Source organism: Phaenicophaeus curvirostris, chromosome 1 (genome assembly GCF_032191515.1).
Source record: "Phaenicophaeus curvirostris isolate KB17595 chromosome 1, BPBGC_Pcur_1.0, whole genome shotgun sequence".
NCBI lineage: Eukaryota > Metazoa > Chordata > Aves > Cuculiformes > Cuculidae > Phaenicophaeus > Phaenicophaeus curvirostris.
Window position 1 is genome coordinate 181,546,622 of NC_091392.1, and position 14,290 is coordinate 181,560,911.

Here is a 14,290-nt window from a genome sequence, read left to right on the forward strand (position 1 = left end):
CCAGATTTTTCAGCTGAAGTTACAGGTCAAATTGGTGGTGTGTCCTGGAAGCACTTTTAATGCAAAAGTCTGAAGGCAGTACAATATACTATGGTAAGGTGTAGGAAGCTACACCCAAGAGAGCACTTTTGTGCAGGAATGATTAGTTTGACAAGATCTGACTCATGCTGAAATGACTGGGAATACTTGGAGAAGAAACAGGTTGCTAATGTGAGTGAAGACTTTGAAATCTGCATCTATTGCCCCATAACTTGGTACTTATCTGGGATAATTTTTATGAGTAATTGGTGGTTTTAACACTCATGAATAATATAGAATCATAGTGTTGAGTTGGAAGGAGCCCTAAAGATCACCTAGCTTCATCCCCCCTTCCATGGGCCAAGGGTTGATCTTCCTACGCTCATGGTAGGAAATTCTTGCCACTTGGTTGTTGTGTCAATAATCTGTAATTAATAAATAAAAAAAAATATATTTGATGTAATTTAACACGTTTAGTATATATGTTTAAAATAAATGATTACTGAGGCATCTTGAGCCTCAGTATCATCTCTATTATTTAGAAACAATAAGCCGAAATTTTTTTAACTTTCCACATGTTCCATGATTTTAATACTTTTTGAAAATGTGCCCAGGATTTCTGATCTACATTGATTGAAAAACATTCTAATAAAGTAGGTCAAAAAGCCACACTGAAATTTTGTCAATGTAAAACACAGAACTCATTTTCAATTCCAGCAAACTTCACAATGTGTATTTTAACCCAGTTCTGAAGATGGTGGGTTTTTTCAACTGAACCACAGAGGTGTTAGGGATGCTGGATACCTGACATGAAGTCAGGCACCAGACACCTAGAAACACCAGTGCTTTGAATTTCTAGCCCAAGTATCTCATTAATTTTTCGCTTGAGTTAGGAATAAATTTGGTTTTAAAAGTCTGGCTCTGGTATGATAATGTTCCTACCTGACGCTTGGTATTGAAAGAACATAATCAAGCCGATCAATTTATACTACAGTACAAAAATAGATATTATTTGGGGTTCAAGACAGTGCAAAACTATGGTTCGTGTGTTGATGTTTTGATGACTTTTGACCTGAACACCCACTGACACCTCGTAAGAAATGCCAGGGCAAAATTGCAGCCAAAATTAAATGTTGCAGTTCTAGTTGCAGAGAAAACTTTTTAAAACTTACTTTTTATTTAATTAAAAAAATCCCAACAAAACAGAACTGAGAAAAGGGAGGAAATATCTAGAGGCAGGTTATGATTTTAATCATGTAGGGCACATATTTTTTACCAAATTGTGACCAAGTGACCTGTGTAACACATGAACCATATTATAGGGCACTCTACTCACTGGAGATAGAGCAACACTATTACAATTCTGTTTCCTTGGCAAGTGTATGAAGTGGAGGTACGTTGCTGTACAGAGAGATTTCAAACTCAAGTCTTTAAAGCTATAGAGGTGCTTTGCTCACATTAAAACAGTCCTTGGCTTCAGAGGGCTTTAGGCCATCTGAATATCTCTGAGAATTTGGACCCAAGTGATCTATCCAAAGTCACAAAAGAAAGCAAAGTCAAAGCAAGGGCCTCCTACATTACTGTTTTGTGTTCTATGTAGCACACACCCTCTTGTCAGTAGACACGCATCCTCTGGTTCAACAAAAAGACAATCTCTACTCTCAGGAGTTTTGTTCCACATCATGAAGTTTTTGACAAGCAAGTTGTTTGATAGGAAAAAACAACTCTAAAAAAGACTAGAAATAAGCAAAAAAAAAAGCAGAGCACAAGGATGAATTAATCTGCAAGCCCAGGAATCATAGCCATAAATCCCGAGCCATTACAATTTATTCTTCTACTAGATTTTGAATTTCTACTGTTAGAATTTCTAATTTCTAATTTCTACTGTTATCACATAGGAAAGAGAGAACCAATGTCTGCTCTTGCTAGGTGACATTTTTTTTTCACCTCTTTTTCCTGTTGGAAAAGAAAGAATGGTAGAATCTAAGTTGTGTCTCATAGGTTGTGTTTCTGCCTGGTTTCAATTTGTAGGCATTGGTTCACATTCTGCCTTTCTCTACTTAACAGTTCTTCTCTATCTGGTACTGTCTTCTCATGAATATGCTTACACATCCATTAAATCACCTCTCAGTCATCTTTTTCAGAAGATAAACAGGTTGATATTGTTAAGACACGTACTGTAAGGCACTTTCTCCTGCCCTTGATCATTTTTGTAGATCTTTCCTAATCCAGGGAATACTTTCCTGAGGACCATGCTTCACCTCCTTACTTCTAATTGTTGTCCCATCCTTGTCCTCCTTTTCCTTCCAGCTGCACCTTTAGTCACACAATCACATAGGCAGTTTCTGCAGGAATGCTTGTGCACTTTCAGTTTTAGTTCCTTCCCTGCCCTACTGCTTCCCATGTTATGGTCCTCAATTCTGCCATTCCAGCCTGTGATCATTGTTGCTACGTGTGTAAGGGGAGAATTTTGACTGTCTAGAGCTTGATAGTGGTGACAAAACTGTTGAATATTTATGGGTAAGAATCAGGGGGAAGGACAACAAAGTAGATATCATGGTTGGCGTCTGTTACAGACCACCCAACTAGAATGAAAAGGCAGATGAAATATTAAGCAGATGGGAGAAATCTTACAATTGCTAGCCTTTGTTCTTGCTGGGGATTTCAACTTAGCAGACATCTGCTGGAAACACAGTACAGCAGAGAGGAAACAGTCTAGGAGGTTCTTGGAGGGCATGGAAGAGAACTTCCTGATGCAGTGGGTGAGTGAGCCACCTGGGGAACAAGTTCCACTGTACCTGTTGTTTGAGAAACAGAGAAGGGCTTGTGGGAGATGTGATGGCTGGAGGCTGTCTTGGGCATAGTGATCAAGAAATTATAGCAGAACTGCCACCTTGGACTTCCAGAGGGCAGGCTTTGGCCTGTTTGAGAGACTGGTCAACATAGTCCCTTGGGAGGCAGTCCTGAAGAGCACAGGAGTCCAGGAAGGCTGGGCATTCTTGAAGAAGGAAATCTTAAATCCTGGCTGAACTGAGAGCTTTGGCAGGATCTCAGGGAAAAAAGGAGAGTTTATGACCTTCGGAAGAAGGAGCAGGCAACTCATGAGGACTACAAGGTTGCTGTGAGCTTATGCAGGGAGAAAATTAGAAGGACCATAGCCTAACAGAAATGTTTTGATAAACACATTAGCAAGAAATGGAGGGCTAAGGAGAATTCTGTATTGGATGCAGGGGAAACAGTGCCAAAGGATGAGGAAAAGGCTGAGGTGCTGAATACCTTTTTGCCACCATTTTTAATAGTAAAACCAGTTGTTCTTGGGGTACCCAGCCCCCTGAGCAGGAAGATAGGGGCAGGAAGCAGGATGAAGGCTGTGTAATCCAAGGGGAAATGGTTAGTGACCTGCTGCACCACTTATATATGCAAAAGCCTATAGGGCCAGGTGGGATTCACCCAGGGAGCTGTCAGGAGTGACCACCAAGACTTTCTATCTTTCATCAGCAGTCCCGGCTAACCAGGCAGGTCCAAGGTGAATGGACATTAGCAGATGTGATGTTTATCTACAAGAAGGGCCAGAAGGAGGATCTGGGGAACTACAGGCCTGTCAGTCTGACCTTGCTGCTGGGGAACATTGTGGAGCAGATCATCTAGAGTGCTGCCACGGGGAACTTACAGGACAACCAGGTGATCAGGCCCCGTCAGCATGGTTTAGGAAAGGCAGGTCCTGCTTGACTGACCTAATCTCCTTCTGTGACAAGGTGACCCACTTAGTGTATGAGGGAAAGGCTGTGGACATTGTCTACCCAGACTTTAGTAAAGACTTTGACATTGTTTCCCACAGCATTCTCCTGGAGAAACTGGCTGTTCATGGCTTGGACAGATGTACTCTTTGTTGGGTAAAAACATGTCTGGATGACCAGGCCCAAAGACTTGTGGTGGTTGGGGTTATATCCAGTTGGTTGTCAGTGACAAGCATTCCCCACGGCTTTGTACTGGGACTAGTTCTGTTTAATATCTTTATCAATAATCTGAACAAGGGGATCAGTAAATTTGCAGGCACCATCATGCTGGGCAGGAGTGTTGGTCTGCTTGAGAGAAGGAAGGCTTTACAGAGAGATCTGGACAGGCTTGATCTATGGGCCAAGGCCAATTGCACGGGGTTCAGCAAGGCTAAATTCTGGGTCCTGCATTTGGATAGCAACAATCCCAGGCAACACCACAGACTGGGGAAGACTGGCTGGCAAGCTGCCTGGCAGAAAAGCACCTGGGAGAGCTGATCAACAGCTGGCTGAACGTGAGCCAACAGTGTGCCACAGTGACCAAGAACACCAACAGCATCTTGGCTTGTATCAGAAATAGTGTGGACTAGGTAAGTAATCATGCCCCTCTACTCAGCACTGGTGAGGTTACACCTTAATAACTGTGTTCAGTTTTGGGCCCCTGAGTACAAGAAGGGCATTCATGTACTGGAGTGTGTGCAATGAAGAGCAACGAAGATGCTGAAAGGTCTAAAGAGGAAATCTTATGGGGGTCAGCTGAGGAAATTGGGGCTGTTTAGTTTGGAGAAAAGGAGACTGAAGAGAGGCCTTCTCACGTTTTATAGCTACCTGAAAGGAGGTTGTAGTGAGGTGGGTGTTGTCTCCTCTACTGAGTAACTAGTGATACAAGAGGAAACAGCCTCAACATGTGCTGTGGGAGATTTAGATTGGATATTAGGAAAAATTTCTTCACTGAAAGAGCTATCAAGCATTGAAACAGGCTGCCCAGGGAGGTGATGGAGTCACCAGTCCTGGAGGAATTTAAAAAAACATGTAGATTTGTTGCTTAGGGACATGGTTTAGTGGTGGACTTGGCAGTGTTAGGTTTACGGTTGGACTTGATCTCAAAGATCTTTTCCAACCTTGTGTGGTTCTATACTATGATTTTGTTCTTGACTGTCCTAGCGTCTTAAAAACTAAGCCAGATGGATTCTCCTGATGGTTCTATCTGCACCATTATCTGCATTTTCCCCCATCAATAGCATCCACAAGTTTTGCCAGAAGTAGTTCTATATTAGATCTTAGGTCATTGTCAAAATATTGCAGAACATTTTGCCTGTCATCCGCCCCTGCAGGAACATTTATTCAGTGATCAGCATTCATCTCCATTGACTTCTTGATATTTTCCCTCCACTAATCTTTTGCCCATTTATCATCATTCTGTTCATATTATCATAGAATAATTTAGCTTGGAAGAGACCTCTGGAACTCATCTGATCTAACCCCCACTCAGAGCAAAGCTAGCTTTAGAGTTAGAGCCAGCTATTGTGTACTGCTGCTCTTTAATTAGCATGTTGTGCTAAGTCAAACACGTTATGGTCTATGCTAACTACTGAATTACCTTAATCAACTGAACAATGTTTCATTAAGAACATAAACCATAAAGTTCCTTCCATACATGTTTTTCTATGCTTCTAATGACCTGAAAGATGTTTGACAAAACCTGTTTTCCATCATCTGGTGGGCTGACATTTATTGTATTTCCCATTAACCGAATCTCATAGCAACAATTAAACAGGAAACTATTTGGTGGGAAAATTTACACTCATTTAGAAACAAAGCAGTTTTTTTTTCTCTGCAGCATTTTTTTGTCTGTTTCTTTCCTTTTTTCCCCCTGATATTCATGATTTTCCTATTCTTTTCTCAGCATTTCCTTCCTCTGGTAATTCTTAATTTTCCTACCCTTTTCCTTTCATCAGCTTTGTCTTTGCAGACATTAGAAGTGAACTGACATGAACTGAATTCTGCTTACAATATATAGTCTATACTATGCATTAGTTCTACAGCCATAGGTGTTTTACCTATATCCATATAACACATACTGGTCTATACTTCACTTTCTGGTTTTGAGAAGTGACACTTAATTTTGAGGCGAAGCCCAAGCATGATCATTTTCATGATCTGAGTCCAAAAAAAGTTCTGAAGTTAGAAGTGATGATGAAAAGTTTTGCTCCATAAACCTGGATGTATTAATTCCGTGTTCCAGCCAATAAACACTGTTTTCAGACTTGAAATTTTTCTTAAATATTGGTAAACTGAACTTACGTTTAACAGACCAGAAGACAACTATTATTCTGAGTTACAGTAAGAAAGAGTCCAGAGGGCCAAAATTACATGGTGGCCCTGCAGAGTTACACCTGTGTAATAACTCAAGACAAAGTCCTTCCTCTAGAAACAGACCATCTAACTTAGAATAAGCTACAACGAGAGAGGTGCCAAAAAGTACCTTCTGAACTGAGGTTTTAGTGAGGTGGATGTTGGTCTCTTCTCCCAAGTGACAAGTGATAGGATGAGAGGAAATGGCCTCAAGTTGCATCAGGGGAGGGTTATGTTGGATATTATGAAAAAATTCTTTACTGAAAGAGTGGTCAAGCATTGGAATGGGCTTCCCAGTGAAGTGGTGGAGTCATCAGTCCCTGGAGCTGTTCAAAAAAATGTGTAGGTGTGGCACTTTGGGATATGGTTTAAAAGGTATGGTGGTGTTGGGCTGATGGTTGGACTTGATGATCTTAAAGGGCTTTTCCAACCTTAATGATTCTATGATTCTAAACAGGAGGAAAGGTATGAGAGAGGGAAGAGGGACCCATAATTCCATGGGGCAGTTGGTCTGAAATCTTTGGCTGTACCTCTATTGGCACACTATAAAAGACTAAGGTCTGTCTCTGGCCAGAGCAAGTGGCACAGCATGGTTCACCTTTCTTCAGCTCCCTTTTTTTTTAGTTTAGTCTGTGGTGGGCACAGAAACAGTCCTCTAATCCTCCATTTCTGTTTTATTAAACTATTACTTCACCAGCATTATGTTTCCCCTCAGTGGCTGACCCATCCAGTAGGTCACCTTGATTCTTCTAGTCCTTACTCTCAGATTTTGGTGCTGGAAATGACACATGGTATCTCTCCTTTCAATCCCACATCAATTTGTGACAGATTTGTCCTCCAACTGAGGTGTGAACTTCTGTGGCCACTTGTTTCTTCAGGAATCTTCTCTTGGGAGAATCTCCTATATCCAATATATATAAAGGAGGCTAGTTCTCTTTCTTGTCTGCAATAAAGCACACACACTCAAGAACACCAGATTGTGTAGTTTGAATTAATCTTTCCTTGCACCCTTTTCTAAAAGGTCTCTTTCTGCCCATCCTATTTTCCAACATTTTAGACAATCATGGAGACAAAAAAAAAACCCCAACCAAACAGAAAAAAAAGCCCCACCACCCAAACCCCCAGGTAATTGCTTAACTACCAAGTTAGGGAATTGTAAATATCACGTTCTTCTGTAATGTTCTTCAATTATGTTGAAAGAGCTCAAAGAGAAGAATAGAGGTGGATGAGTTTGGAGCAGAGAGGCCGAGAAGATGACAAGCTGCAGTTGTTCTTTGATGAAAGTTATTGGTGATGATTGCAGTTCCAACTTTCTTTCCAATCATGGTTACAAATTTTGTTCTTTTTTAAGTGCTAGGTCTAGATGGTGCTTTTTGCTTGTTTCAGAAAATATGGAAAAGATTGAGTAGGTTCTTATCAGCTGTCTCTTTTGATATTAAGGCAACTTGTTTAACATCCCCTAGCTTTATATCAGCGATGATAGAGAGTATTCTGGTTCCAGATTATGTCTTTAATTTTGCAACAGGGTCTAACATGTTCTTACATCCTTTTGAATATCTTTGGTAAGGACAAAAATCTTGTCATCATGGTACACCATGGCAGTAGCCAGTAGATTCTGTGCCTGGTAACTATCAGGAAATAAAAGAATGATTAAGCAGCGAAAGGGGGGAAAATCTTGTTGCTCAGAAGTGGCAGACTTTCTCTTCATGGTTGTAGAACAGAATCCCTATTAGCAGAGCAGAGTGCATTTATTACCTCCGAAAGCAAGTGCAGGCAAGTTTAGACATGAATTTCTTTCATTTTACACAGGGCAGAGGCACAATATTACTGGAAGCTTTTTTATTGCTAGGTGTGTCACAAGGATGGGAGGCATGAGAAAGGGTGTGTTTTGGAAGACTAGTCGAATTGGGTAAGGGCCATTGGCCAGCTTCCTTTTCACACTAAAAATGCAGCTGGCTTGTCATACAAATCTATGGCCAGCTCTGGATTCAACTAATAATATGCTATTTTTCTCCTTCAGGCCTCTTTAGCTTTAATTAAATGGTATTGCACCCACCAAATTTTGCTTCCTTGCATGTGCAGTTTTGTCTGTTCAAATGCTTTAATGCAAGTAGAAATATTATAGGTCTGCCTTACTACACTTGTAAGGCATGAGTCTAAAGTTCATCCCTGGCAACTACCTGGAGTTAGTGCAACCACAGAAGTCTTCAATGCAGAGATGGATTTACCAACAGAAAGATTGAGAGGAAGAGTGGGAAAATGGGACTAAGGTGACAATACTTTCTCTGGCAGCACTGGTTCACAAGAGAAAGGAGTAATGGCCCTTAAGAGGAAGGAGTAATGGCCCTTAAGATGAAGTAGTAATGGATCATCTACTGCAACACCCTTTAGTGTCCACATAATCACATTCCACCCTACAGAGCTACTAAAATCATTGCCAAAATATCTCTATCACTTATAGGAGTGATGCTAAATTCCATTTACATGATCATTCAGGCACTGACAAAGCCGTAAAGAATTAGTTGGAGCAGAGTAAGCTGCCCAATCATTCACCTTTAGATACAGGGAGAACAACATTAGATTGTAATGAGTTTCAGGAACTGGCAACCAAAGTGTATTTGAGGTGAGTGACCTAGAAGCAAACTGTGTATCTCATCACTCAAAGCCACCCAGTATGATTTATTTAGTGGGACAATTTGTGGCCCACCTTACTTAACGAAGCTGCCAAAATCTAGTATTTTTTGACACTGACCTGTGAACTGCGTTAACTGATACTTTAAAAGAGGTGCATAACAAAAATAGCAGAGAAAGCTTTTAATTATATAGGATTATTCTTAACATGTACTAAATTTTCCATAACCTCAGACTTAGGAGTCAGCATTCCTGATTTCAGTAATTTGCAGTCAGATAATACTATGTCTGTGGGCAGGAGAGATAAATTTAGATCTGAAATGAATGACATGCATTGTAATGAGGTGCAAGCAAGGTAAGAGATCATCAGCAATGAGGTTTTTAGGTGGCAATGAATTGGAGGGCAATCCAGGAAAGCTGAGGCAAAACACTGTATTTAAGGATAGATGTTCCAGTCACTTTAAAAAATGACAAATAGACATTCTTTTCCAGATAATGTAAAAAATGGCCAGTAAGCCATTTTCAAAAGATGATTATGTAAGTGGTTAGGAAAAGGCAGAGCAAAACATGTGGAATCAAGGAACCTGGCAGCTCTGCATTAAAGGAAGACAGTGGCAAATTGAGATATTTACTTTGCATATCTGCAAGAACAGTTTAACAGAAGGATCATGCAAATATGCTTCCAGATAGGATGAAATATTTAAAAGTTTTGTGAGGTTTTCTCTGAGCCTAGTATCAAAAAGGATTCCTATAAATCAAATGTCTAGTGTTCCTAAGAAAGACACAAGTCAATTTTTTTTTTATTGAGATACCTGTCATGTTTTTGAGTGCTGGAGAAAGTGACTAATGTATTGCAGGAACGACTGAAGAAGATGTCTTAGATTTTACTAATTTTTAGAAACAGATTTCAGATTCATTTATTTTTCCTACCTGTATCTGGTATTACACCAGTTGCTTCAATACTCAATACCTATAAATTTATGTTCTTTTATCTTGATGTTAAGGACATGTTGCATGTATCATATTGGGTGACATTTCTAATCTGGTCAAGAATCTACATTGTTCCCTATCAGGTAAATTTTCAAATAATATGGAGGGAATCATTATTTATAAATCTAATCTAAAAGGTCAAGTTGAAAGATTATTCTTCAGAGAAGTAATAATTTGACAACTTTTGAGTCTGTAATGACTGTTGTCTCAGTTGAGTAACAAACCTGAAAAACGAGCAGCCAACCTCCCCCTTCCTTCTGCACCATGTAGTGTCATTAACTGACTTTCAGTATTGACACGGAAAGTGAAGAATCACCTATCCAGAAAACTAAAAGTTTTCCCCTTTGAGTAGTCATGCAAGAAGCACTCCAGGTGACTTAGATGATTCACTATTTATCTCTGCCTGAGTCACGCATCCCACTGAGTGGGTGAGGCTATGAACTTCTTCTGATATGCTGATTTGTTATGGCCAAAAAACTACCTTGTGGCATCCAAAGTTAGCACAAATCCATGTGAGGAAAGAATGTGACAGAAGGTCTGAGAAACAAAGTCCAGCAGGGGTGGTCACAAGAGTTTCAACAGAAAAAGTAAATGCAGATTGGATATGCCAAGTCAGCAGCTCATGTGAGGGCTGAGTTTCAGACAGTGTTATGGATCACCAGTGACAAAATAAAGCAGGTCCCCACATAGATATTTCCACAAAGAGGCAGCTGCAATGTGTTCATCCGCAGGTGACTCTCCTATAGTGGAGACATGGGCGTATTCTTGGCTGTGGTAATCTCCAAAATCAATGTCAGAAAAGCAGCTCAGGGTAAGACTACAGGAATGGACAGGATTTATTTCTTACTAGAGAATATTTTTTTCAAGCCTTCTCTAGCATTCTGATAAAAAAAAAATGAATACATTTTTTTGTGAAATGTGAAAATGACATATTTTCTACTGTCTAAGGATAGGAGCTACTTCTGAGAGTTGGCACTGAGGCTTTTTCTGTCGTTGACTGACTCATTTGCAACTTACTTGAAACAGGAAAAACCACAACCACCAGCATTCATCAGTACTTTTGGATCAACATCAAAGTTACATTAATTGATAAAAAGCAAAAATGCTCCACTTATCAATGGTAGCACTGCTGGACTACCTTGGCAAGTATTGATTTCATCCTGAGATGCTGTAGTGCTGGGTGGTTAAAGATAGAGACCTGAAGGTGAGTTTGCACTTTGTTGGGATTTCTTGGTCATTCACCTGCAAGGTCCAATGACTCTGCTCGTGCATGGCTACGGTGATGGCAGTGAGCAGAATAGTACAGGAGTGAGTCTGAGAATACCTAACGTAGAGCTTCTTACAGCTTAACAAAACCAAGCCAAGTCTTATTCTCAAAAAAGGAGGTTGTGCTATTTCTGCTTACGCTGAGTGTGCAAGGGTCTTCAGCATATAGTGTGGAATGCAGGAGGTTGTCAGGGATGTAAAAGTGATGTAGAGACAACAGGTATGAGCCTGATAGCAAAGGCAGAGAAGTACTTATGATCAAAATCAGCCTACACTCCTCATGTTTTTGCCCTGTGACACAAAATATAGGCTAGAGCGAAGAAATACCTTGCCGAGTAGTCTGCGGAACCTAAGAAACACACAGAGTGGCACAGTAGTCAGGGAAGTGAGGCAAACATGTAAATCTCTGTTAGAAATACCTTAAGAATAGCAGGCTTCATTATGTAGGCTGTCCTCCTGCTCTTTTTTGGGTTGCCACCTGTCAACTATCAAAAACTCCATTCTGTAGTAGGAAATGTTCTTCCTATAAATGTCAGCAAGAGCAATTTTGATCCACACATGAACTCCATCTACAAAAATGTGCTGCAAAGTATCCAGAGCAGAAAATTTTTGCTTCACATCAATTTTCACTATATTCACTGACTAAAAATGGGGGAGGTATACAAACTGCAGTGAATATCATGAGCAATGGGTACAAAGCATCCTTCACCTGAAGTTGTTGACTGGGAAGGAAAGCAAGATTTTCCATGAAGATGTGGCCAGTTTATTTTTTTTTTTCTGAGGGTTTTGATTTTGTCTTCTTTTTGGGGGGACGAGGGCAGTGTTGTTTGTCTGTTTTTCTAAGAAAATCCATTTATAATTTATTTCATGTTTTCTGACCATAGTTTGTGGCTCCACAGAAATTCCCACAGCCACAGGTTATGGCATCTTTCAATTAAAGTAAGCCTTCTATCACTGAGGTTCCAGCTCTTTCTCTAAACTTTGAGAAAGCAACAAGATGTGTAGGTTTTTTTGTGTCTGTAAGTATTTTGATGGTTTCTAAGTGGAAATAATTTGAAATATTATTGCTTTTGTCTGCATAATTTGCCTGCAATATAAGAGCTAGGTATATCCTTTCTCACAGGGAAGGCTGCTGCTGCAAAAGATGTCAGATCATAGAAAAGTTCTGGGTTTATTTTCTATCTCACAGAGCATTTTGCACACAGCCTATGTTTCATCATTTTTATGACAGGCCAGGTGTGTAGGAAGAGGTAGTAGTTTGTACCAACTTGTTGATGTGCTAGGGAAAATGACACATTTCTAGGCATACAGATCCTTGACTTTTAATGTGACTAATGAGTACTAGACAAGCCAAAAGAAATGAGTGACCAACCACTGAAGGCTAGAAGCAAGGAATTTTAAACCTGATTGTTTCTTCTTCATTCTGGAAATTTACTGTAATTACCTGGTTGGGGGGATACTGCATGCACAGAGCCAAAAGTTGATTAATGTTGATTTTTGAGCAAACAGACACAGGAAAGGCCAATGTGCTCCACAGCTAAAAATACACTTTCATTGAGAGACATGACATCTGTGGATTTACAACCTTAAAATTGTGAATAATGATTCGCTCCCTCATATAATTAACTTGCTTCAGCAGTGGCTGGTTATCCTTAAAGGCACCAATTAGTGTTGACTTTCAGACCAGAAAAGCTAATCTAAAACCACCTGTAAGCCCAGGTGAGCCTGTTTTCCTCACTGGGAGCAGATGGCTAGTTTCTCTAGGACATAGGACTTTAACTGTGCAATAAAGCAAGATTATTTTAAAATAAACTTCAGTAAGCTACAACCACTTATCTTTGGTCAGGGAAACCCCCCAAAATTAAGTTTCATTAGAGATGTTCCAGCCATTAGTCTTTTAAAATGTTGATGTGCTATATATTCTCCATTACTATGAGGCTATAGCAGACCAAAATAAAAAAGGCCGCATTTTCAAAGGAGAGACTGTGACCTTTAAATAGAAAGAATATATTTTATCTTCACCTTCTGTATAAAACACACCATGCATTTTATCAATTCCTCTGTCTAGTACATAACATCTGGAGAAGAGGAGGCTGAGGGGTGACCTCATTGCTCTCTACAACTACCTGAAGGGACGTTGTAGAGAGGAGGGTGCTGGCCTCTTCTCCCAAGTGACAGGGGACAGGACAAGAGGGAATGGCCTCAAGCTCCGACAGGGGAGGTTTAGGCTAGACGTTAGGAAAAAATTCTTTACACAAAGGGTCATTGGGCACTGGAACAGGCTGCCCAGGGAGGTGGTTGAGTCACCTTCCCTGGAGGTGTTTAAGGCACGGGTGGACGAGGTGCTGAGGGATATGGTTTAGTGTTTGGTAGGAACGGTTGGACTCGGTGATCCGGTGGGTCTCTTCCAACCTGGTTATTCTGTGATTCTGTGATTCTGTGATAACATGCCACACTCAACCACAGTTCAGCATATGATTTAGAAGCACATCTGATCTAACGATTCTTTCAGTTCTTTGAAAACAATAAATACATGAAGAACAGAAGTTTCTTGTTCCCTCTTCTAGGGATTAAATGACTGGTCTAGTGATTGGGACCAACATTGGAACTAAAGCTCATCTGTACAAGTTTTTTAAAAAACCTGTTGTCTTTGCCTTTGAGGAAAACTTGACATCTTTTGTCCCAGTTGTAGTCAAGTGCAAAACAACCAGCACAAGACAGCAGAGGTATGAGTACCCAAGCAGATTGAGTAGGAGCAAGAGTGAAATGTCATGGAGAATTAAAAGAAAAAAAAAAAAAAGAGAATCATTATAAAAAGTAGCTCTCCTTTGGTTTAACTAAAAGAAATCTTGTAAAATTTCATTAAAACCCTTTGTATTGAGCAAATTTAACATCTGGCTTTTCATGTCCATCTGCCACTTTCTGTCACTTGAGATAATTTCTACTTTCTGGTTAGGTAATATTCATAGCATGAGAATGAATACTTAAAAGTTATTCCTCTAATCTGGAAACTAATTCCCTGGCTATTAAATACTGATATTCAGCTACTCTGCAGGCACATATATAAAACTAAAACCTGATTTCAGTTGTAATTTGAAAGCACATCTAAATATTTTTTGCAGTAACTTAGTTGCATATAGGAAATCCGTGTAGTTGGCACATTCATTTTCATTTGAAGCCAATGTTGTTTGAAGCTTAATCACTTAGAGACAAAGAATACTCATTCTGGCCTGTTAATAAATGTCGTGTTATGG